Source organism: Phoca vitulina, unplaced genomic scaffold (assembly GCF_004348235.1).
Source record: "Phoca vitulina isolate PV1807 unplaced genomic scaffold, GSC_HSeal_1.0 scaffold83, whole genome shotgun sequence".
NCBI classification, from domain to species: domain Eukaryota; kingdom Metazoa; phylum Chordata; class Mammalia; order Carnivora; family Phocidae; genus Phoca; species Phoca vitulina.
The window spans coordinates 3,535,558-3,561,551 of record NW_022589786.1 but is presented as its reverse complement, the minus strand read 5'-3'; the positions used below and the strand labels follow the sequence as shown (position 1 = coordinate 3,561,551).

Below are 25,994 nucleotides of genomic sequence, written 5' to 3'. Positions count from 1 at the left end.
GATCACCGGCCCTTGGTCAACTGCATTAACAGACTTTCAGTGTGCATGGTAATGTTGCACCCAGCAGTGTCAGGCACCTGGGGATCACAGACCCCTGGGGGAATCTAACAACACTTTCCCATAAAAAAATATGCACATATGCTGGAAAATCTTGTAACAATTTCAAGGAGTCCAGACCCCATGCCCTCAAACCCACCCGTGGACCTAAACTCTACGGTTAAGAAAGCCTTATGGTTACACACAGACTGGAAGAAGGCAGCTTCATTCACACCCACATGCCACCTCCCAGCAGCCGTGTGACCTTGGGCAAGTTGTTTAACTTCTCAGTGCTCCCAGTTTCCTAATCTGTAAAACAGCAAAGTTTGACATGCTCCCATAGTTGTGAAAATTAAATGAGTTCCGGGGCGCCTGGGTGGCTCAGTCGTTAGGCGTCTGCCTTCGGCTCAGGTCATGATCCCGGGGTCCTGGGATCGAGCCCTACATCGGGCTCCCTGCTCCTCGGGAAGCCTGCTTCTCCCTCTCCCACTCCCCCTGCTTGTGTTCCCTCTCTCGCTGTGTCTCTCTGTCAAATAAATAAAATCTTTAAAAAAAAGAAAGAAAAGAAAATTAAATGAGTTTGTATATATAAAGCACACAGCACCAAATATGGGCCAGCCACTCTCTCCGAGCACACCTGCTGCTTACTGAATCTAGGCACAGTGTGGACAAGAACTGAGCTCGCAAAGCTCCATCAAGTAGCTCCATGCTTCCTCTCGAGTCTCTGATAACCAGTCCTCAGAAGCCCAAATCCCCATTTTCAGAGGCCGTGGCCTTTCCCTGGAGCTGGACGGATGAGCAGGGGCCAGATGGTTAGAGGCCAGGAGACCAGGGAGAAAGCCATGGCAAAGCCCAGGCCCAGGAGAGGGTAAAGGCCTCCCCTGTCCCCAGAGAAGGCCAAATACTCTGGAGTGGGGGGTGGGGGAGGGCGAGATGCTGCTTCATGAACAAAGTGCCAGCCCCCAGCGTGCTGGCAAGAGGGACCTTCAGCACTGACCCCCACCGCAACCCCCTCGAAGGCCTGGAGCCGGCCATTCAAGACCCTCCACACCCACCTACATTCCAGAGCCCCTGTGGCTCAAGGATGGAGAACTGGGGGGCTTCTAATCCCCTTGCAGCCACCAAGTCCTCCAGGAGAGCTGGAGGCTGAGGCCTCGACGCCCCGCCCCCCACCCCGCTGCCCTGGGCCTGCCTGGGTCTTGCCGACATTGCCAGAGGTTTTCCTAAACTCCAGCCTCGCCCAACCAGTCACCAATCTTGGTCATGCATCTAGGCCTTTGCTAATGAAATTCCCATTGCCGGAATGCCTCCCCCTCCCCCTTGGGACACTTACTCATCCTTCAAGACCCTAGTTCCAATGTCATCACCTCTCTGAAGTCATCCCAATGCACCACCCCCTTTCCTGCCCCCAAGTCCCATTCCTCAGGCTTCTGCCGGCCCCATCCCCACTCCATAGTGTGGAACCAGAAAGCCAGGACCCTCAGGCCAAAACAGGACGCAACTGTGCATTCCCTGGCTTGCACGGCATTTTTCTTAAATTTGAGATTCGCTATCAGTATTTCAAAATCAGGAGATTTCACATAAAAGTTAGAACTTCTAACATTTAAAAAGAGCATGTTCTGCTGACACTGGGCACTCATCCCCACAGGCCACCATCGGCCCCCACAGGCATGGACTCTCTGGTTAACACAGTCCCAAAGCCAACCTCCTTCCTTCATTTGGCTTCCTGCCCAGTCCCTGGGTGCACCGGAGTGTGAGGTCCATGTAGAGTGGACTCGAGGTGTTTCCATACACAACTCTGGAGCCTCCAGATTCCCGGGCGGGGCCAGGACTTACTGACCTCTGCCGGGGCAGGCCCTGCCTGGCACCCGGCAGCTGGCACATAGAGGCCCTCCACAAATACTAATTTCGTTCCTTCTCCTTCCCCACACACCTGGGTGCCCTGAAGGGCAGGGACAAGTCTGAATCATGGTGGAAGCCCCCACTGCTCTCCCCAGGCATAGGTCCTAATTGAGTACTCAGGATATGAATGAATCATAATGAGCTGTTATTACTCCCAATTTACAGATAAGGAGACTGAGGCTCCAAAGTGAAATGACTTGCCACAGTCACATAGGAAACCACTAAGTCTTGACTCAAATAGGTTTCCTTCCTAACTGCAAATTTGGTCTTTCATTCCTCCATCGGGAGTCCCTCCAAGGTGTTTCTATAATAAAAATAATAACGACAGTGATACCATTATAATCATCATCATTGTTATTTTTACTGCTACATGTTTCAAGCACTTACCACGGGCCTGGCACTGTGTTTAGCACTTTCCCACACCTTACCTCACTTAAGCCTACTACTACTAACTACTACTGTCATTATTCACATTTCCAGTTGAGGAAAATGAGGCTCAGAGAGGTTAAGTCACTTGCCCAAAATCACAGAGCTAGTCCATGCCAGAGCTGAAATTTGAACCCAGACCCCAGGAGACAGAAGCGGCTCCAGAGCCCAGCAGGGACACCTTGGCTGCGATGGGGGAGAGCAGGAGGGGACCTCAGCCACTGAGGCCTCGAGCCATCAGCCAGGCTCCCACTGTGCTCTCCCAGCCCTAGGCCCAGCTCTCCCTGCCAAGGTGCTGGGGATAATGAATGAGATGCTCTGGTCGTCATGGAGATGCCATGGCAACGCCGCACTTTCGGGAAATACCACGGTAACTGTGGCCACTGCTCTGGAGTTGAAAGTCACTCCTTACCCCTCACCCCACTCCACTCCAAAATGCTCTGCTTCCCCCACAATCCTCTCTAGGACCTGGAGAGAAATGAGGCAGAGGCGAAGGGTCTTCCAGAGATCAAGCTGTCTAGAAATCAGGACTGGGGAGAGGGTCCAGCTCTGTCCTGGATGGACAGGTAGACTCCAGGAGTGACAGCAAGAGCTCTCTGAGGCTGAGCTTCCCGTGCCTTTCCTGGGGCGGCACACCTAATAAGCAGCTCCCATGTACTCGGGGTCTACTCTGTGCACCCGACCTCCCGCGAAGGGCTGCACATGTCATTCTGTTGCATTCCATCTGAGAGGTGGCGGCGCGCTAGCTGCTGGCCTTACGGTGAAGGGCTCCGACTGCAGCCAGCCTGCCTGGGCTTGAACCTTGCCTCCATTATTGACCAGCCTTGGGATCTTAGAACAAATCCCTCAACCTCTCTGAGCCTCGGTTTCCCCAGGTGTAAAACAGGCTTCATACCACTTCCTATCTCACAGGGCTAAAACTAATAGAGATGATGTGTGTCAAGACAGCTCGGGGCCTGGCACACGGTGATATAGGCTAATACGATGATTAGCCATTTAACAGATTTGGAAACTTGAGGCTCAGGAAGCACCTGGCCCAAGGCCACAGATCAAATTCACAGCGGATCCAGAAGGAGAAGAACGGAGGTCGGGTTTGGGAGCACCCTGGAAGCTGGGTATAAGCAGAGGCCCATTCCCCATCCCCTCTTTCTGTACTTACTGGGCACCACGAGACACCGAGCACGGCACTGGACACCGAAGATGGAGGCTTTTTGGGGGGCCCCGAGGTTTTGTGCCTCTGGTGTGTAACGCTGCTGCAGGGTAGATGCAGGAAGGTCCCTGCAGTCCCGCATGTTCACCGAGCCCAGATTTTATTTCCCGCCTGGGGCATTCCTGACACTGTCCCCATATCCCCATCCTCACACGCACACGAATGCACAAACTCAACATGGTGCCGATCTGTTCAAGTGGGGTCATCACAGCCGTCTGGGCCACAGGTGCAAGTGTGGGGTGGGAAGCAAACAGCTCCAAAAGTCTGTGAATGGGCACCCGGGCTTGGGGGAGGAGGGGTGGCTGCGGGTCCAGGCGCTGGTAGCCCCACAGGCAATCCCAGGGCCACTCCCCACAGCTGACCCGGCCCCTCCCCGCCTGTCACACCCCCAGCACAATCACACCACCACCCACCGCCCAGCCACACCCCACAGCCGCCCAGCTTCACCAGCCACCCAGCCTCAGGCTGCCCCACCCACCACGTACAGCGCAGCAGAGAAAATCCTCCACATTTGCTTCCCAGCTGTGCAGGAGTCTCTCCAGCCCAATTACCCCCCTGGGAGGCCGAACCAGAAGCAAATCCCTTCCTCTGCTGGAATTCACTGCACACCCCATCCCCCACAGGCCCGCAGTGCCGCCTGGCTGCAGGCCAAGCTGCTGCCCATCAGTCACCCCAGAGTCCAGGGCTGCCACCAAGAGACAGTCGGCAGTCTGGCTCAGAGTCTTGGGGTTGCAGAGGGTGCAGCCCCCCCTGCAGTGAGCACGTGGGGACACGGAGACCCCAAGAGAGGAAAGGACCCCCGCCCCCACTCCCACCTACCTGGACCCATTTTCTTGTCCATTAAAACACTGCCCAGCCTCCTCCAAGGCCAGCCTCAGCCCGGAGTTGGACTCTGCCGGCTGTGTTTCAAAGCCCGAGGTGAGCTTCCCCGCTCTGTGTCCCACCATGCAATGCTGCGCGCATATGCTCCCAGACGCCGGCTGCCCTCGCAACTACAGCGCCGGTCCCCCAACTTCACCAAAAGCTCTCCAAAGCAGAGGCAGTCTCCTACCCGCGACAGGTGCTCAAGAGAGATGGGCCCCTGCCAATTACCTTCCCTTTTTGGATCTGCTATGAGAAATCTCCAAGCTAAATGCATTAATAATATGAACTTTCATTTATCAGACACAAATACGTCTGTACTCCGTGCTATTAACCCTTTCACAGCACCACGACTTACCTTCCCCTCACGTTACAGACGAGGACAGTAAGGCCCGGAGGGGCCCCCTCCCACAGAGCAAACGAGTGGGTGACTGGGATTCCGCACAGGCCAGCCGGCTCCAGAGCCTGGGCTCGTCAGCTTTCGGCCACGCGGGCCCCCCACGTTCACCTGGCACGGCTCTCACCACTGCTCCGCACATCCCACTCTCTGCTCCCTTTGAATGGTGCTCTTTCTGTTTTTGTTTTCATCCATTTTATGTGTGTTTTAACATCAAAAGCAGCCTCTCATGACCCGTCTTGGCAGAAGACTCACAAATCATCCATCAATCAACAAGCAAACAAAGCATAACGTGCTGGTTCACTCCCAGGTTACCAACCTGGGATTTGTTCTGGGTTCCCCAGCAGGGATTGCTCAACCAAAAAACCTCAGGAACTTAGACCCCACTTGTTGAGAATTTGTCTTTCCTCCAACAGAGCCCGAGTTGAGAGTTTACCTTTGCACCGGCTCTCAAGAAAGGGTTTACCGAGCAAACAAACAACCAGCTTGTGGGGAGGGGCAGAGTGAGGAATAAGACAGGTCAGGACCAGCTGCCCTCCAGTCCCACCGAAGCTCCTAACACAGATCAGGGTGAGCAGGCTCATCACAGGGCATGCTCCCCACTAGCCCATGAAGCTACCCCAAATAGGGCTCTCTCCCCTCAACGCCCAAATCCATCTATGACAGAGTCAAATACATTCCTATTTTTCTTAGGCTCAGGTCATAGGCATTCAAAAGGAATGGAATGATATTTCCTTGCAAATATCATAAACTCCCTCGCTGACAGCAGCCAGCACTGGCTGAGCTCCTGGTAACTCAGCAGCCCCACACTGGGACCGTGCTGAGAGCTTTCCCCGATCTGTCACACCCCATCCTCACACCCTGAGAGGTGGGGTCACTGATATATGCACTTTACAGATGGGGAAACTTAGGCTCAGAGAGGGTAAGCAACTGACTAAAGGTCACACACCTGGGCAGAGGCAGAGCTTAGGATGACCCCAAGCCAGCCCACCCTGGGGCCCCTGTTTGTAGCCCCTATATAGTCCTCATGTCCAGCTTTCCACACCATTCTTAACCCAGGTCTGTGGCCTAGAGCACATCCAGAGAGAGGCTTCCCGAAGATCACTAGCCCCAGCTGCCTAAACACAGGCTGACCCAATTTCTCCAGGGATGTGAAAGCCTTCACTGGCAGAGAAGGACACCACAGATTCCCAGAAAGGTAAGATCTCAGCCAGAGGGTCTTCACATTCCCTTGCCCCGGGGGCCTCTGTCATCTCTGACAAGCAGGTGTCCACATGAGAAAGGGGGCTGCCCCCACACCCCAGGCAAAGGCCTCATGTGAAGGAAGAAGAGACAGAGACAGGAGTGAGGGTAAGAAGCAGGAAATCTCAACTTCGAGAGCGAACTCAGAGGATAACGGTGACCAGCATGCTTCATGGGTCTGGTGCACACCAGGTACTATCATGACCTCATTTATTCACCATTTCTTCCCAATGAAGTAGAAACCAGTTTATCACGCCCTGAATACCTACCCTGCCCCGCCTGCCACCCCTGCAGGGCAGCCGGGCAATGCCGGGCAGCCCCGGCCTCTGTCCTTCCGCATGCCCACCCCAGGTCACCGGATGCCCCCTGAGAGATTCCAAAAAGCAGGTGTTCTTGGGGGGGGTGGGGGGCTCCATCTCACAGATGCAAAAGCCAAAATCCACATGGGCCTGGAGTCCACATCAGCATCCCAGCCCCTCCACTCACCCTCTCTGCACCTCTGGATGAGACCCTTCCCTACTTCTAGCCTCTGTTTTCTCGGCTGGACAATGAGGGGTGTGGACTAGATCAGAAGTCTGTGACCTCCTGGAGTTACAGAACCCTCTAAGAATCTATAAAAACTCTCAGTGAGTTCCCCCAGACAGATACCACATTCCAAACAAATTCAGGGTAACTGTGACCGGCCCCCACCATACAACAAATTAAGAACATGGGAACTTTCTAGAGGTCCTTCTGGCTTTGACATGCCGCAGCTTACACAGTGTAGACAGGATCGAAGTCATGAATGTGACTTCTGAGCACCCTGGGACCTCACCATTCCAGCTACCCACCATGGCCCTGCAGTAAATCTTTAACTCTCAGACCTGTTGGCTTCCAGTGGATTCATGGACTGCCCAGCTCAACAGAAGCTACAACAGAAACTAAGCCCTTCCTTCCCATCCCTCAGCCACCACCTCCTTCTACTCCATCAGAAATCTGCCCCGTCAGCCCTGAGCCATCTCTCTGGGGCGGCCCCAGGGGCTGTGACACTTGAGGAACCTGCTCCCGGTCCTAAATGCAGACAGGATCCAGTGCCAGGCTTGGGGGCCAGGCTACCCCCACCCCCAGCCCCCAGCCCCCTCCCACGTGGCTGTGAACATGGAGGCACACACACGTCCGTCCAGACAGACCTGGAGGACTGGACAGGAGGGAGGGGACTAGGGGCCATGGTCAGAGGGTATGAGAAGGCTGGGGAGAGAATGACAAGACCCACCAGACCTCCAGGGAGCAGCGCTGGGCTCCGCTTCCCTTCAGTGCGTCCTCTTAATGGCTACACACCCCTCACTTAACACTGCCGCACCTAATCCCAGAGCTAGGACAAATGGCATTACTCTATGCCCAGCCGCCTCCCTGGGAGGGAGGGAGGGAGGGAGGGAGGGACAGAAGGAGGGGTGGCCCTAGGGCACCCTGAACCGAATCACCAACCGAGATCCATGCCATCCCTGCCGGAAGCCTCCAGGCCCCTCACTAACATGTTCCTTGCTAGAGGCCACCAGCCCCTCCCTCCTGGACTCTTCGGGAAGAGGATGTCCTGCCCAATTCTGCCCCACACCCAGGGGCCCCACAGCAGACACAGGCCCCCGCCTGGAGGCACCTTCCATGGAAGGGGAGAAAGCATGTCCCTGGCCCTTATGCTGATGGGCCCTCCAGACACGGTCAAGAAAGGTAGCAGCCAGCACTGGAGGGAGCCCACATTGGCTGCAGCCCTGCCCGGCTTCCGCCGTGATCCAAATAAGGCCCTTCCCCCTCCAGACCTCAGTTTCCCCACATGTCCTGAGAAGAAGAGAAAGAAGTCCTGATATCCTCTATGGGGGCCGGCTGGTGGTCAACGCGTTTGTGACACTGGCTTCTGGGCCCTGCCCCCACTCCAACTCAGCTGGCGGGTCCTCCCCTTTGCCCCGTCCAGCAGAGGAAGAAAGAGGCTAACTGCCAGAGTGTGGAAGGCGTAGAATCCATGCCAGCGGGTTGAGGTGTTGGGTAAAAAGGGCCTGACGTAGCCCAGAGAGGAGAAGCAACTAGGCCATGGTCACACACGCAGCGGGAAAGGGGCCAGGCTAGCTTGGCTTCCCTCTGCAGCAGTATAATACATGGGAGACTGTCCACCCACGAGGGTATTTGCCTTTTCAGAGGACACCAAGAAAAGCACAGGGCTACTTGCTGATGGCAGGAGTTCAGGCCCCAAGAGTTGCAGGAGGGAAAAAGATGGAGTGTTGTATGTGTGGGCCTGGGGATGGAGACTGGGCTCACTGTCCAAGTCCCCTCATGTCACATCACAACGGTGGCCCAGGACCCTTCCAGCCCTGCGTAAATCCTGAGAACCCCTGCAGGGAGTAGAGGCCTTGGCTACCTCTTCACAGCAGCGTAAGGCCCAGCCAACAGGCCCAGCAGGGGTGATGGGGAAACTGCCCCAGATGGACACCCCAAGATTAGGCTGCCCACAAGATAGGAAACCAAAAGGCCTCCAGGCCCTGTGGCCAGAGCGGAGGGAAGCTGGATGTGTGGGGGCAACAAAGAGGAAGGGAAAGCTTTGAATCACTTAGAGCTGCAGACGCTCCCTAATCTCCCGGAGGCCTGGTGGGTACAGCGCGGGCCTGCTGAGACCAGGGAGGCTTCACTCGGGGCATGCATGAAAGTGGCCTCATCCCTCTAGACTTGCTGCGGCTTACCACCACGACAGAAGCCCCCCACCCACATGCTTACATGGAGGCACAGCTGGTAGGGGAAGGGGCAGGAGGTGGGGGAGGCAGGTGGAAGGGCCTCACTTTCTCTGGAATCCAGAAACTAGAGAGCACAGACGGAGTGAAAAGCACCGGTGACCTACTTATTGCAGATTCCTTTTAAAGGGGCCCAAGAGGCCTCAGTGAGCTGCTTAGAAGGTGCGTCGCAGGTGTCCCTGCACTTCCAAGGCTTGGGGATCAGTTCCTGGGGTCAGGAGACTGGAGGTGCAGCTCTAGCCCCGGCTAGGGTGAGCCTGGCGAGGCAGCAGGCACAAACGGGCCAGAGGCACCCATTCTCAGGTGTTGCTGCGTACCTGCCCAGTGCTGAGAGTGAGCACCATCTCCCAGGGGCACCTGAGAGTGAGGGCTCCCTACCGTGTGCCTCAAGGTGCCTCGCTTGCCTCACCCTCCTCTAACCTGCCGGTGACCTCAGCCACGCACCTGCTCCTTTCCAGGACTTGCTTTATTCACCAGCAAAATGGACAGTGCCAGATGACTCCAAAGGCCCTCCTGGTTCCAAGCTAGGCGACTGACCTCTGCAGCTCATCCCCAGACATGGGCACAATGGCCCCCACTCCCTGCCATCCATAAACCCATCAGTCCCCAAGCTCCAGGCAGAAAACACATTATACAACGCCCCCACCCCGATATAACCATGTGCTGGGCCCTTTGCTAGATGCTTGGCCTCCACTTCATTAGGGCTTCATCTTACAAGTATGGAAACTGAGGCTCACGGAAGTTAAGCAACTTGCTAAGGCTCCCAGTGGGGAAGTGCTTCGCTGAGGTTCGAACCAGTGTCTGGCTGTAATCCTACATTCCACGGCATCAGCCACAGACAACCTAAACCCCACTAGGGCCCGGAGGATGCCAGCGGGACTTTGCACCTCCCACACCTCTGAGGGTGCAGTGGTGAGGCTAATGTGAAAGGCAGGCTGGCGGGGGCCGGGAGCAGGCGGGCAGGGATGGGAAGCCCGCGTGGGCGCTGAGCACCTGCAGACCGACCAGCCTCCGGCCAAGCTAGCTGTCCACCACCGTGGCTGCGGTGTCTTCCTTGCCAACAGCATACCGCGGCCGCCGTGCCATTTTTAGATCACTACACAGATGCAAAGCTTTCTCATAGCCATGGCTTTAGCGTCACATGACCACCTCATAAAAACACAGCGGTGATTTCTTCCGCTTTTCTCAAATGAGAAAAATGGGGTTCCCAGGGGCAGGGTGACATCCCCAAAGGCACACAGTGAGGCAGTATTCGAGAGTGAACTTGGAGCCCACCTCTTCTGCCGCCCGGTCCAGAGCTTTGTCGACTCCTCCATGTCCTTGACTTTTGGTTCAACCAGCACTTATAACAGTACGCTTTTGAGAGCTCACTCCGTGCAGGTTTATACCCAGCGCTTCATGTACTATCTCATTTAACCATCCTCATAAACGAAGTACTACTGGCTTCATTTCACAGAGACACTGGGACTCTGAGACGTGGGTATCTTGGCCCAGGTCCCCTCGCTAGGAAGGGGCAGTGCTGGCTCTGGGGCCTAAGCTCAGAACCTCTGTGCTGTGCTGCTCTGTCTGGGACCCGAGGCGAAAGGAGACCAGACACACTCAAACAGCATGTGCGCCTGGCAGGTTATGGCAAGAGTATGATAATAGGAAGACAAGCAAAGCTCGCAGAGAGCCCACAAGACAGAGGCTGTTACAAACATCCGGGCAGGAGGCCAGGAGTCTAAGCAAAGGACATGGGAACAGAGGGAGGTGACAGATAGTAGGGAGGCGGCCTTGTGAGACCTTGGTCAAGTGCCTTGCTTTCTCTGGATCTCAATTTACCCGCTGTAAGAAAGTCCCTGGAATATCTCCAGAGCCCCCCTCCACCCCTAAAAACGCCTAGACCCTGGGAAAACAAGCAATGCCTGGTTTGACAGCCTGGCTGTGAGCCCTGGGGTCTCTGAAATGTCCTTGGCCAGCCTGGCATGGCTCAACTGCTGGGAAACAGGCTTGCAAAAGCCCAGGGCTCAGGCGGCATGCCCGGGCACCAGTGAAGTGTGGGTCTTGAAGGGGCCACATTCCTCCGCCCGTTGTCAACCTCTCCACGGCTCCACTGGAGCAAGCACCAACCAGCCTGGACCTAGACCAGGAACCGAGGGCACAGTCAAGTGCCCAGTGGAATGCCACTCCCGGCCTGCCTTGCCCCCATTGGCCCTGTCCAGAGCCCTCCGTGTAACTCAAGTCCCCTCGATGTCACCCGCCCCTCAAAGCCCCACATTTGCATTCCCTCAGGTCACCCACTGGCAAGTACAGACAAGGGGTCCTGTAGGAGAACTTAAGGGAAATAATCACTCCGTCCCCGAGGGACCTATGCAAGGTGAAGGGCGGCTCATGCCGTCAGTGAAGACCCTCAGCGCGGGAAGGGCAAGCGAGTCCAGTAGGGCCAGCCCTCAGTTCTCACTCTGGCAGGTAGGAGGGGTCAGGGACTTACCAAGAGGACTCAGGCCAAGTCCCCACACTCATGGCTGCCCTCAAATCACTACCTGTAACATGCTCCTACTCTGTAACCTGCCATGGCTCCTACTGCCAACAGGCAAAACCCCTGAACCTGACCCATCACCCAGGTCACTGGTATTAAGAGCCCGTGTTAACAGAGTATGGGATGCGCCAGGGCCTTCGCTAAGTGTTTTGTGTGCATTTTCTCATTTAACTCTCACTGCAACGCTGACAAGGTACTATGGTTGGCCCATTTTCACAGATGAGAAAATTCAGGCTCAGAGAGATTATATCACTGGCCCAGAGTCTCACAGGCAAGCGGCAGCGCAAGGATTCACACCCATATCTGGACTCCAAGTCCGGGTTCTAAACCACTGTGCGATGCGGCATCCTCAAGTACACCTTGCCACCCTCAGAACCCTGGGGCCTGCTCAACCCTTCTATGTACAAGAGGGGAGGGGCACCTGGGTGGCTCAGTCGGTTAAGCCTCTGCCTTTGGCTCAGGTCCTGGGATGGAGCCCCACATCGGGCTCCCTGCTCAGTGCGGGGTCTGCTTCTCCCTCTCCCTCTGCCTGCCGCTCTCCCTGCTTGTGCTCTCTCTCTGTCAGATAAATAAATAAAATATTTTTTAAAAAGAGGGGAAACCAAGGCACAGAGTGAAAGCTCTCTCTATTGGTAGCAGAGCCAGGGCAAGGCCTGAAGTCTCCAGGGCTCCCCTACACCCCCACAAGAGGCACGCTGGGCAGAAAGGCTGGGACCACCATGACAATGAGTCCTCAGATCTGCCTTTTTCCGAGGAAAAGCAGGAGCACGTTTGTAAAGAGAGAAAAGAACATGAAGAGCCCAGGAAACATTCGTTCTTAGAGGACAGATTCTCAGAGTTCAGGAGGGTACCCCTCACACCCGTGCAGGAATTGCCCCTTCAACAACAGGAATATGCAGGCCCAGGACCAACTTCTACCCATGTGCCCCTCCACTCCAGCCAGTGCTCCAACTTAATGCATCTGACCTGAAATCTCCATTTCTCTCCCCAAACTTGTCTGTCCTGTAGCCTTCCCTGTCTTGGTAAATGACAACACTGTCCCTCCAGTCCTTTAGGCCAGAGTCCTTGCTGTGGACACCCTCTCACACCCCACACCTAATCCATCAGCTTATCCTGTAAAATCGATACAGAATCTGACCTCTGGTTGCCTCCCGCCTGGTGGTCACACTGAGCCCTTCTTCATTCGTGTGACTACAGAAGCCTCCTGGCTGGGCATCCTGCTTCTTCTCAGGCAGTGGCCCACTCGATCCTTCCCAGATGTGTGCTGAAGTGAGTGTGACCTCAGCCCCAGCCCCTCAGCAGCTTCCCCTTTACTCACACTAAACACCAAAGACCCCTCGGGGGGCCAGAGGGCCCTGCAGTCTGCCCCTCCATACTCCCTCCGGCCCCATCTCCTGCCAGGATGGCTCTTCCTTCCATCCCAGCCACACCAGTCTCCTTCCTGCCCCTCAGACACACCCCACACCCTCCCGCCTCAAAGCCTTTACGTTGCTGTTCCCTCTGCCCGAAATGCTCTTCCCCAGATATGCCGTGGCTTCCCCCGCCCTCGTGGAGCCTGCTGTCCCTCTCACCAGAGACACAGCAGAGCCACTTGCTCAAATCACTCTTTTTACCGCCAACCAAGCTTTAGTTTTCCTCCAGGCCCCTCTCGCCACCTGACAAACAGCCAGTGTTGAACTAGTATCTGTTGCTTTGTTGATTCTACCCCATCACTAGAATGTCAGCCCCACGTCCAAAGCAGGGCTTGGTCTGTTTTGCTCATTGCCATGTCCCAGGACAAGAAAAAGTGTCTGAACAAAGTAAATGCTTGAAAAAAAGTTATTGAATGACGGACCATTGCCTCCCTCGTCTGAACACATCTTTTGGTTTCTGCAGCCCCTGGAGACCAGTGTCACTTGGAGGCCGATCATCTGTGGCAGCTGAAACCCTGACGGTTGTCACATGAACAGTTCCTGGCCAGATCTCCATTCTGTCCCGGGACAACTAACTGCTTGGACCAGAGAAGGACTTTACCTTGGTCCCTGTCTGATACCTGTGCCCACCCTTTTGGCCACCGGGGGAGGCCTTGACAGCGGGGCCCACAGGGTGGATTCTGCCACCAGCAGGAGCAGGGTCTGGCCTACCCCCTCTCCCAGCCCCCCAGGGCTGCCGGGTCCGGGTCCGGCTTCTGACAAAGGTGGCCCCGTGCTCCCAGCAAGAGGAGGTGGGGGGCGCAGCCCAGTGCCACGCCTGCCCCTTTCCTGTTGCAGGGGGAGGGCCATCAGAAGGAAGCTTTGTTTTCAGAATAAAGAGCATGAAGCCCAGTGCCAGGCGGAAATGGGCACCAAGGGGGCTGGCCCGTCAGAGACAGTTTACGGAAAAACAACAACAAAAATGGGATGGAGAATGTCTGAGGGATAATTTGCACACCCAACCGGTTTCATGCCTCCAGGGTGGCTGTGACGACGGTGGCTTCACTTTTCCAGTCCCTAGCCTGGAGGCTGACACAGACAATCAGACGATTGTCCCAGCTGGGTGATCTGGCATTGACCCTGCAGAGGGAGGTGGGGACAGAGGAGCGTAGCCTTGCCTGGGAGTCAGATGACCTGAATCTGAGCCTGACTTTCTACGCTCCTGTGTGTGACGCTGGGAGAGTGCCTTCTATGTACCTCAGTTTACCCATCTGTAAACGGCTTGTCCAGGCCTGCACTTGAAGCCTTGGGGCACCCCTCAGCCTGTGGCCAGGTCACTGGGCCACACAGGCTAGACCTCCAACTTCCCTGGGCTCAGGTCCTCCCTGTGGGGCCTGCCAGCCAGGGCATAGCCCCTGCCCACTCTGACCCAGGCTTTCTAGCCTCCCTCCTCCCATGATTACCTGAAATATGTGAAAGCTCTCTGGGCCTGGCCAGTGACGGAGGGCCTCACCCCTACCCAGACACCGGCACCTATGCTGATCCCCTCTATCATCTTCTCCAAGGATGGCTCATAAGGCCCTTTCAGCGACAACTACTGAACAGAACCCAGCACGTTAGCACACAGAGGGCAAAGAGAAGCCCTGAGAGGGAAAGGGGCATGCTGACGTCACACAGCACAGCTACCAGCCAGGGGTCCCCCCGCCAGGCCTGGGCTTCATGAGTTAAGACAGGGTCCTCAAAACCTGGCTACAGAGCCACATGTCTGAACCTTGTGGGGAGAGGGAGGCTGTACCTTAGACTGAAGGAACCAAAGATGGGGGACAGAAATCTCCATGCAGTTTTTATAGCTTCCCAGCTTTTTCTTGTACCCAGAACAACTACAACCTCTCAGCCAAGACCTCCTCCAGGAGGAGCTAGCTTAGCTGGCCTTAGGGCTGGTCAGGATTTCAACCGAAAGAGTGAAATAAACCTTGGACAGACAGACAGCTGGACAAAGGAGCGGATGGATAAAGCATGTACTCTAGGAGCAGAATAAAGCAGAGACAGGCTCGAAAGAGGGCCCAGTCCAGTAAACACCTGAACTGATGCCTCCCTTCCCCCCGTCCCCCCAGGACACAGAGGTCTGGACTTGGTGCCATCTGAGGGCTACGATCCCCGCCTCCCTCTCCCCCCAAATTCCTCCGAGCCCCCTGGGAGAGTGAAATGTGGGGTGGTTGCAAGTGAAATGTTCCACAGTATGGGACAACACTTTCAGCGACTGTTTATCCACAGCTTAAGAAGCTGCCTGGGTCAGTGGCTAAGCAGCCACAGCTTATCTGGGAGGAGGATTCAAGGGCCACAGGGCAGGCGGATCCAGAGGCCTCGATTAAATAGAACCTTTCCAGCTGGTGGGGAGCACGACTGCCACCCCTTCGTTCATAAAAGAAACACTTAATTTGCTCCTGCTGTGTACACGGCCCTGAGCCTGAGCACGATGCTTTGAGCAGAGATGAGCCAGCCCCCCGCCCCCCCCCATCGTTAAAGAGCTCACAAAGCAGACAGACGAGGAACAACACTATATGACACAGGAGAGAAAGCAGCCCATGCCTGCAGGATAGGGTTACAAACTCAGATGTCTAGATGGCCAGAAAGACCAGGTGAGTGTGCGAAGAACTCAGGCTCGAGGTATTCTGATCTTCCAAATTTGTGAAGTAAAGCCAGAAATCAGGATTTTTAGGTAAAAATCTCCTCTTGGCAATCAGCTCAGTTTTTGGCATGGGCTAAGCAGAACCTGCCCGTGGGGCAGATGTGGCCTGCCAGTTTGTGTGGCCTCTGTTTTCTTGAAAGGGACATGCTGTGTCACAGAACATGCTGTGAAGCTCAGTGGAAGCCAACTTCCCTGCAGCTGAGGTCCCCGGGAAGGCTTCTGGGGAGAGAAAGATGGGTGCGGGCTGCAGGATAGGGAGAGTACGCCTGCGAGGGAATCCTGGGGAGGGGTAGGCATACCTGCTGGAAACACAGGGGCCATGGATCAAGGGGTCCCTAGCCTATGGCCTGCCTTTTCCACTAAAGAGGAGTTCCTGTGTCTGTCCCCAAAGCAGGCAAGAGGCATCAGCTCTGTCTGTCCCCAGGTGGCAGGAGGAGGGGCCCCCTGCCCAGCAAACCTCCAGATTAAATCAATGGGCGGCAGCATAGCACAGGTTCGATTTCATCCCTGGAGCTTGAGGAACAGGTCAGCTAATGCAGCAGCTCCATCAGAGGAAGAGACAGTGGAGGACAAAACGAGGTTAAGAATTGTCTCCTGCCTGGCCGGGCCTGGCTGGTTATTTAAGCCTGCCTCAGGACAAAGCCATGTTCAAGGCACCAGGGAGGGCCTGGGCTAGAGAGTCCCAGAAATACAGAGAGGGTTCTCCCTCCCTCCCTGTCTACCCCTACTCTCCCACCTTGCCTTGCAGCTCCTGGAAAGCCCAATACAGAGTACACAGCCAAAGTTGGAGACTAAGACCCCAAGGTAAGGCACTTAACAGGATCGCAGAGCTGGGACTAATAATAATAGCACACTTTTACCAAGTGATTACTTTGTATCAGGCACTGGGATAAGTCCTTCTCATGGATTATCTTATTTTAAAAGCTGGTGGCACCATGAGATAACTATTATTATTCCTCCCGTGTTACAGAGAGGGAAACTGAGGCACGGACACAGCCACTTAGCCAAGGTCACACAGCTCCTAAGTGAAGGATTTAGAACCCTACACCGGCCTCCGCGACCACACTCTGAACCGTCGTGTTCTGCTGCGGCCGGCCTATGGTCTCCTAGAATATTACAGCCATGCCGCCTCGTCAGCAACCTGCTCGCTGCAGCGCAGGCCCATGGCCTCCTGCCCTCCTGTCAGCACCTGGGGGAACACTGAGTCCTCTGACAACCTGATGAAACCTACAGACTCTCTCTGCAGAAAAAGAATGCAGAGGAATGCCGCCAAAATGTCGTGCATGATCTCCGGGGCACACAGACTTCTGCATTGGTGAGACGGATGAGTCAAGATCACAGGATCCACAGGATCGAGAGATAGGTGGCAGAGGAACAGGACTCCCCCAAGCCCTTTGGGACGGCTCATATCTGTAAACATGAAGTCTAAACTCACAGCTGCTTAAGTTCATAGGCGTGGGCACGAATCAGGGCTCAGGGCCTAGTCATCCCTTCGGGGCTGAGAGAACAGAAGAAATCACAATACAATAGCCCTCGCCTCTGCACCCACTGGGTGTGACTCACAGCTGCCAGGCAGACGGTGCACAGCTGGGCCGTGGCATCTGGACGGGGGTGGCATCACTAAGCATACCATCCCAGCCTCTCGCCCACCCCACGAGTCAGCACCCAGTGAGCCCACCTCGCTAGAGACCAGTCCTGGCCTTGCCTAAGTCCACAGCTCTTAGTGTTTCCCAAGGGGACCCCTCCACAGCCCCTGCCCAGCTTCTGTGCCAGCCAGAGCCCAGGGAGTAGTGAGTCAAAAGACGACAGCCCCTTGCAAGGCACCAGAAGACCCCGGCTCCGGGGCCAAGTCTTCTGCTGTCTCACTGCGGGACCTCAAGTAGGCCCCTCCTGACTCTCAGAATCCACCAATTGTAAAGTGGGGAGACCACCCTATCAAGTCCTTCCCAGCTCAAAGCCCTGAAAATATAAACAGCAGCATGACAAACTTCACGAAGCCCTGGGATCCTACTTTCAGGAAGTTACATAAACATCCTTCAGAGAAACAAAAGTCAAACCTAAAGACCACTTTTTTTTTTTTAAAGGATATCAAGAAGCCCTTTTTATAGTCCAACTTCCCCCATCCTACTTCCATTGTTCCAGATATCCTCTCAGGACCTAGAAAACACACTTGGTTTCCGTCTGGGGTTTGGGCTTCTTGGTGTTCTTCCCTTGGACACTGCCCCACCTCTCTTTGGCAGCTTTCTCCCCTAGGACACACCCGTCTCTGCCCCCAGCATCGCTCTGGGCCACTCCGAGGGCGACGGCTACCCAGACTGCCTGAGACGGGGTGGGGGGCAGGGACAGTGTTCGGGAAACAAACCCTTCCCTGGTCAGAACAGAGATAGCTCTGGCTTCTGGTCCCAATCATGACACTGTGTGTGGCCCTGTGTGGGCAAGTCCCTGCTCCTCGGTTCCCCGCTGAGAAATGGAGAGGCTCCCACAGTGTCAGGAAAGCCCTCCAGCTCCTGGGCTCCTTGGGGACACCGAGGCGGAAAAGAACAGCAGGCTAGACAGTGGGCTCTGATCTTGACCCCCATCCCCACCCCTCCTGCTAGAACCAGAGGAGACCCACTCTTCTCTCTCTGATTTTCTCTCTTGCCCTAGCTGTGGGATCCTGAACTCAGCACTGAGTGAGTGTCTGTGTGTCTCAAATGGCTATCCAGACGACAGGAGGAATGACAGGGTCTGCAGTGGAGGCCGCAATGTGGAGGCTTCAGCCCTACTCACCCCAACACAATCCCACCACCCCCGCCAAAACCTAATTCACTCATTTGATAGTATATACGTTTCTGCATCTTTAAAAAACCAGTCTATGTTGTGCCCGCTAAACAAACACTCCAAGACAATCCCCCACCTCCCTTCTTCCAAAGAAATCGTGCTTCTAAGCACCCCTACAGAATTCTGCAGAATTCCTAGATCTACCACCTTATGGCTATATGGCCTCAGTATTTTCATCTAAAAAATGGGGCCAATAATAGTGCCTGCTTTATAGGTTTATGCCTAGTAAGCATTGATAAGCTCTCAAAAAATGTTGAGTGGCAATTTTATGATCATCATCATTAAAATGACTGAGATGCTTAAAGGCATGGGGCTGGTGACAGCTAAGGCCCCTTAGCCCTCTCAGACCACGTCTGACCACCGTCATCGCACACACATGCGTGCGGCCTCACCCCCAGCACACACGCTTCTTTGGAGCAGGACCCAGGCTCTGCCTGATTCCAGCCCCAGCACACAGCTCGCTTGTTCCTGGCACCCACCTTTGCCACCCACAAAGCCCCCTACCCTTCAAGTCCCCTGATCCTGCCTTCCTTGAGTGGCCCCAGCACCGTCTCCTATAATTGTGTTGGGGTTCTACTGAGCCTCATCACTGTGTCACAAGCTTGCTTCCTGGAGATGGGAAGCTGTTACAAGATGGTGGCTCCCTGAAGACAGGGTAAAGAGAAACTGGGCTTTTCTCCGGGTCTTCAATGTATGCTGGGTGTCCGAGTATGCTGAGAGCCCAAGGAGAGAAGCATCTTTTTTTTTAATTATCTAACCAAGTGTTTCTTGAACTTTAGCATGCACCTGAATCCCTTGGAGGCTCCTTAAAACAGACTGCTGGGCCCCTCCTTCCCGCCTCATCCCCGTTTCTGATTCAGTAGGTCTGGGGTGGGGCCAGAGAATTTGCATCTCCAGCAAGGGCAGTTGGTGCAGATCCGGACTTTGAGGACCAATGACTTAGCCTGCAGGTGAACCGGGAAGAGCTCTCACGAGTACGTGACGCTAAGCCTCCTGTAAGAGCTTAAGCAGGAGCTGCCGTGATGTAAGGAGAGGAAAAGGGAACCTGGGCAGACAGGGAGGCCTGAGTGAAGGCGCCGTGATGATGACATCCGTTTCTCCTCACCTGGCCTCCGCCTGGGCAGGCAGCGCAGACCAGAGGCGGCTCTCCCACGGCGCAGTTGCAGCAGACCTCCGCCGCCCGACTGCCATTGCAGGCCTGCCCAGACAGGTCGACCCCCGGCTGGCCGAGGGGTGAGGAGGATCCCAGCCCTGCCTCAGACAGCCAGACCTCAGCTGTGAAGGAGGCCAGAGTCTCCAAGCGCTGGGATTCGGCTCCACACCTCCAGACACGACCCCGCCCATCTTGGCTGACTCTGAGTGTTTCCTCCCTTCCGAGCCTAGCTCCCAGCGCTGTCTGTGTCCTACTCACCTGCCTCAAGGCCTACCCCAAGGTCACCTCTCCCTGCCATCATCCCGTCCCTGTTTCCAGGGCACAGGGAGGCCAGGAGGGAGGCCTCTGGAGGTTCCAGCCCACAGTGTGCACTGTCTGGGGTATGCGTCCCTCGTCTTGAGGACGGCCACAGGACCTGCCAGCCGGGCCAACTTATCTGACACCATTCCACGTGGCCACCAGAGAGGAAACTGGGCCCGCACAACTTGCGCACCTTAACCTTGACGAAGGGAGAGAAGAGGAAAAACAGGTGTAACAAAGAGAAGAAATCCTGTCAGGCTTCCTGGGTAAGAACGCCAGCACCCACACCCCATACAAATTGCCCTGACTCTCTGGGCCTCAGTTTCCTCTTCTGAACAAGCCTTCTCAGGCTATTAGAAAGTTCAGGAACTCAAACTCCAAGGATTCTTCCCTCCATCTCTGAAGGGACAGCCCACCCCCTAGGTATAAACAATAATAATACCCACTGTTATCTTTGAAGAGCTCCTACTGACTGGGCTCTTCCTCTGGGTAAGGCATCGATCTGTTCAACTCTCCTAGCAAAGCAGGATGATTACTATCCTCATTTTGCAGTTGAGAAAACCAATGCCCAAAAGGGATTTAAGATTTAGGTAATTTGCACCAGATCCCACAGCTAATGGTGGCAGAGCTGGGGTTCGAACCCCCAACTTTGGACTCCACTCTGCAATGCCGCCCACCACCGCTGGTGTAGGAATGGCCCACATGCAGCGCCTGCCTCCAAAGCATGGAGCCTAGAAGAAATGAGGCATGTCCTTAAGAAATCAGCATTCAAAGCCAGGTGTGTGAAGGGCCCGGTGACGGGGCCATGTAACAGGCTCTGGCCCATGCCAAAGCAGGGAGCAGGCAAGGCCAGCTCTGTGGCATTAGGGATGACTGTACGGAACAGGTAACACTGGAGTTGGGCCCTGGCTGGGGAGGACTGGGGGCGGGGGTGGGCGGGGCGGGGGGGGGGAAGTGACTGGCGCGCTGTATCCTCACCAGGAACAGAGATGCTCACGCAGGAAAGGACAAGAGGCAGGTTCTGCTTGAGGGTTGAGAGGAATGGGGGATGGGGCACAGGGTCACATAGTGGGCTACTCCCTAGACCTTGCCCTCAAATAAATAAATGCTCATTTGCAATCTATATTTTGATTAGATTAATCCAATCTGTATTAAGAAATAGAACAGGGAGAAATACAAAGGGCTAGGAGGCAACTTAATATAAACACTCCTCCATCTAGAAAAGAGCTTTGGTCCCCTCTGTGACTCCTTGTGGCAGACTGGCTCTGGCCCAGAGGCCACACAGTCCTAGACATCCATGTCCCTCCCTTCTACCAAGCTCCAAGCTTCCAAGCTGAAGCAAATGGGCAGAACTTTGTATCAGCCCCACGGGCAGGAGAAAACACCTCTGCTGGTGACAACCGCCCCCCCCCCCAGGACCAGGAGACCCTGCTTTAACCTTTACTGCAGGGAAGGAGGGGGACAGCCCTGCCCCCACCCCAGCCCTCCCACTCCTCACTTTCAAATTCACTGGCCCTTTCCTCCAACTCCTACTGATTCCGACTGATTCGTGATTCAGCCTTCTTTCCACACATTTGAGGAAAGAGAGACTGAACCCATTTCACAGACCGGAAAATGGAAGCAGAAGGTTCCAGTCCTCTGTGAAACCACAGTCCCCGGCAGCTCAGGCTTTGGCAGCTGATCCAGACGTCCCAAGGGGCTCCTGGAAGATCAGCTGTGCTGAGTGTATTCCACGGGGTAAGGACTCTCCCAGGCAGAGCACTGCAGGCCAGGCAAGTATAGGGAACTTCCCAAGAAGCACAGGAAGGGGCAGCTCTGGAGAGCTATGAGAAAAACAGGGGGTGGAAGTGGGCCGAGCACCACCCCAACTGCTGAGATTCTCGAGAGAAAAGGGAACTAAGAGAGGTCACCTAGGCCTGACCCTGCTGGTTTACAGGCCCTCTGCTCCCTCCCCCCTCTCCCGTCTCACTGCATACCTTTAGCAATGGAGATCTTGCCTCCTCCCCAGGTATCCTATTCCCCTGTTAGCCTCCTGTCCCCCTTGGTGCTGTCCCTGGCCTCAGAGGCACGGGGGCAAGGCTATGCCCTCTGCCCACAGAGAACCCTGCAGGGGTTCAAAAGCAGTGACACTGCCACTTAAGGGTCCTTCCCCAAACCTTAGGTCACCCGTAATGACCCCAATCCCCAAGGCAGCTACCAAGTCCTGCAGCCTCCTCCTCCTTTCCTCAGCCCTATGGCCTGTGTCGGGCTTTGGTCAGCTCTCTGCTGGACCACAATTAGCATCATCCCTCAGTGGGTCTCAACGCCACCCAGTCTTGCCATCATCTTTGGCCAAATGACTTCTGAGAGGAACGGCACGCTAGGGCAGAAACAGTTCCGGCCTGCGTTCCAATACAGCTCTGTACGTGACTCAACCCCTCGGAGCCTCCATTTCCCCATCTGAAAATGGGCAGGGGTGGGGGTTCCTAGCGGCAGCAGCTACTTTGCAGGGGTATTGTGAGATTTCAGTGGAGCGTCTGTAAGGAGCCTGGCACGAGACACAGTAACAGGCATCGACTCGAGGAGCTGCTTACAACCCTCCGTCCTCTCCACCGGCTACAGAATAAAACCCAAACTCCTGAGCAGGATGCTGCAAATACCCCACAACCCAATCTTGCTTCCCACTGCCCCCCCTTCCCCTAGCCTGCATCCTCACAAACACTTCCTCCCCCAGGAAGCCCTGCCGACATTAACAACCAAAAGAGCTTTTCCCCTCTACTGACCTTCCAAAGCCCATCTATCACTGACCACGTCCTGCCTCTTTACCATCACTGATCCTCGTCTTCCCTCCCCCATCAGACCAGCAGCCTCTCCACTGAGAAACAAGCGGCACCTCACCCCATTTCATTTCCCCATCACCCCACTCCGCAGACAGTTTCCATACATATTTAACAAATTACCCTAATGTTCCATTTCACATAAAGCACGTCCAAGTCCTCCAAACAGTCCAGATATTTCAAGCCATACCCAAAACCAAATTCCAAGCCAGCAGAAGTCTGCCCAATCTCTAGGGACTTGTAGGCCTGGCACTGGTCCCAAAGTATGGAAGACAGGTCGAGCAGTCCCAAAGCCCAGGGCAGAGAGAGCTCAGGGCTGCTGAGACTAGAGCCCGTTTCCACGTTTCTCAGATGCAGAGTCTCTCAGTTGGCCCCTGGGCCAACCCCCAGTCTATGATTCCATACTCGACCACATCCTCAACTTGTGATTTAAAATTGCTTCTTGCATGGCCCTTGTTGACAAGAGGCTCACTATCCATCTTTTCTTGCTTGCTGGCTCCAACCCTTCACCGTTGATTCTCCCAGAGGCTTCTCTCCCTTCTCTGATCACAATGATAAGGATCGTGTGGCCACATGCCAAGGGTCATCCCCATCCCTCAGGACTCCTTTCAGCCATCCAGCCCCTCCACTCATTGCCCCACATTTCTGAGTCCCCTCAAAGTCCAGCTAGTAGTGGAATTTCCACTCTTGTTCCTATAGGCTAACAGTGATCTGTCGGCCCAGGAGGGCCCCCTATTCGTGGAGTCTAGCAAAGGCCTGCAGACCCTGCAAATCCCAGACAGTATGGGCACAGCCCCCAGAGCAGCTCGAACAGTAACGCCCAAACTTGCATCTCCCAAGAACTTTCATTACCTACCCCATTCCATTGTTTTAAGATGTCATTTATTAGCTAACAAGTTGTTTTCCATTTAAAAAAAAATTACTCAAGGCCCCCAATCAGAGGCTGATCAGCAGTCATGAGATGGTACCCCCACTAAAAGATTGGGCCAGCACAGGGCATTAAAGCCAGTGGAAGTCTGGGTCACCCCACACATTCACTCACGGGCCTACACTGCGTCCTAGGCTCAGAAATCCCATATACACATGCATTTTCCAATAGGATTCTGTAATCCTGACACTGGCTCAAAGTCACCCCCCATCACTGTCCTCAGGGACCTTTGGGGCTGGAGCACCTAGAACAGCCCATTAGTTCAGTAATAAGGACCCTGCTGATGATTCACAGAAAAGGACACCTGGGATATAAATCCCTTGGCCTTATGTCTCTCGTCGCCCCAAGGACTCCACTTCTTGGCCCTACCTCCGCCCCCTGCTGATCTGAAAGTGACCTGGTATGAATGGAGATGAAAGGCTCTGCCGTCCCCTGGGTGCTGGGGAGAGGCCTGTTGACAAAGCCACCAGCTGTCCCTAGCTGAAGCCAGGGACACCAGCTCCTCCCTGCACCCCCCGCACTGGGAGAGCATTCCTGCCACGGACCCAGCCAGCAACCGAAGTTGGACCATCACAGAGCTCCGGGCCCAGGCTCCAGTGGACTCCCCTTCTGCTCCAGCTGCCCACAATAACAAGAGCTGGGCACCAGATCTTACCCCGCACCAGTACCAGGCAGAAGGAGCATCAGCTGGGGGTAAGGGTAACGGGGAAAGGGGACAGGATCCTCGCAACTTGAACTGAAAATGACACTGTGAGCTCAAGTCACAGGAGGACCCTACAGAGCTCTGTAGCTGAGACTCAGGCTGGGGGAGGAGAGTCAAATCCAAGCTCCACCACTTCCCACCTGTGTGACCTTCACCATCCTGTGCCTCAGTTGCCCTCTTGGTGAAATGCGGTTAATAGTAAAGTGGGAGAATTGAATAAAATAAGGTATGTAAAGCAAGTAGCCCAGTGCCTGGCACATAGTAAACATGCAGTAAATACTTGTTGAATAGAAACATGCCACCCTTTACTGAGGTACCACTGGTTCTCATTTCAACTTTATTCTAGAAGATAACTATATTTTCGCCATTTTACAGGTAAGGAAACTGAGGTGAGGGGAAGGTAAGGAACCAGCCCAAGGTCACAGAGCTGGGAAGTGACAGACACCCAGGTCAGTCTGCACCTCAGACCAGGGGGCAGTACTGCCCGAGGCCATCCTGAATGATTGGGGGTTGGTGGGGAGGAGTACAGAGCTGGGGTAGACGGGGTTGGGGGGTGGGGGGGTTCTGAATCCCCTGGGCCTGGCTTGGCTCCTGGCTGACCCGTGTGCTCGAATCCGGGAAAGCAGAGCCAGGAGCCCAGTTCCCAGATTCCCGGCCTGTCCCAGAGCCCACGCGTCCACCGGCGCCCCCTCCTCACCCCGTCCCAGGGTGTTCAGGAGCAGCGTTCAGAACGGAGGCTCCTGGCTCCGAGAACCTGAGGGAGGAAGGGAGTTAGAGACCAGGCCGCGCAGTCCCGAGAAAACCGGTCCGGCTGCCTTACCCTGCCCCGAGCGGGGACCCGGCCTCTAACCCCCTCCCTAGCCAGACAAAAGTTTCCCCTGTTCGGGAGGAGGGGAGGGGGAGGGGGCATTCCTCGTGAGTGACATTATCCGTGACCTACAGCTGCCGCGCTGCCCTCGCCCGCACCCTGGCCTGCCCCCGGCCCCCGCGCGGCCCCCCACCCCTTTGTCCTCCCACCCCGGTGCGCGGGGCCCCGGCAGACTCGGCTCGCCCGCCCGGCGCCCGCCCGCACTAAACTTGCGCCGGCGGCCGCTTGGGCCCCGCGCGGCCTGCACGCCCGGCTCGGGCCCCGCCGGCCCAGCGACAGGGGACTGGCTGGCCCCGGCCCTCCCAGCCTCTTACCTGCCCAGGCTGGGGCACCCCCCCCCGGGGGAGGAGGAGCTCCCGGCCAGCCGCGGGACGCCTGGGTTCCCCCCCGGGCCGTGCGGGCGCCGCCGGGCTCTGGCCCCGGCCGGGGTTAACCCCTCGCCGGCCGCCTCCCGCCGCTCCCACCCCCGCTCCACGCCGCAGCCGCCGCCACCGCCCGCTCCGCCTCCCGCCCGCTGTCCCCCTCCCCCTCCCGCCCGGTGCCCAGCCCCCAGTCCCGGCCCCCGGTACTGTGCTGGGGCAGCTCGCAGTCCCCCCCCTCACCGTCCGGCGGTCCCGCGGCGGGGAGGTGGGGGTCTCCCCGAAGACTGGAAGTTGGGGCGCGCTGCTGCGCGCCCCGCAGGCCGGTGGGGCACAGAGGGGCGAGCCCGCGCGCCCAGGGCCCCCGGCCCGTCTCCCCTTCCCTTCGCCCGCCGCGGCGCCTACCTCCCCGAATCGCGGCGGTGGGAGCCGGGTTCGATCCCGTGATGGAGCGTGGGTGCCGGCCAGAGATCGGCTCCGGAGGCCCGGGCGGCCAGCGGGCGTGTGGCGAGCGCCCCGGGGCGGGGGCCGGGGCGGGACCGGGCGCTGCTATCGGGGCTGGATTTCTCGGCTTCCACCCGGATTCTCCCTCGGCTCTCCCGGCCGATTCGGTGCTGCTCGG

The 25,994-nt window shown here is 56.1% G+C and overlaps 1 protein-coding gene across 3 annotated transcripts in view; it reads right to left on the bottom strand.

Annotated features, from left to right (window-relative positions):
• Positions 1-25,994, bottom strand: part of NDST1 (N-deacetylase and N-sulfotransferase 1) — a 63,127-nt gene extending 37,133 nt beyond the window's left edge. The window contains exon 1 of one of the 3 annotated variants that reach the window (XM_032395264.1): positions 25,778-25,994. The gene's annotated coding sequence lies outside the window, so the exon portion shown is untranslated. Of the gene's footprint in view, positions 1-25,327; positions 25,441-25,615; positions 25,686-25,777 lie in introns of those variants that run through there. The other 2 variants (XM_032395267.1, XM_032395266.1) reach the window with 2 other exon arrangements.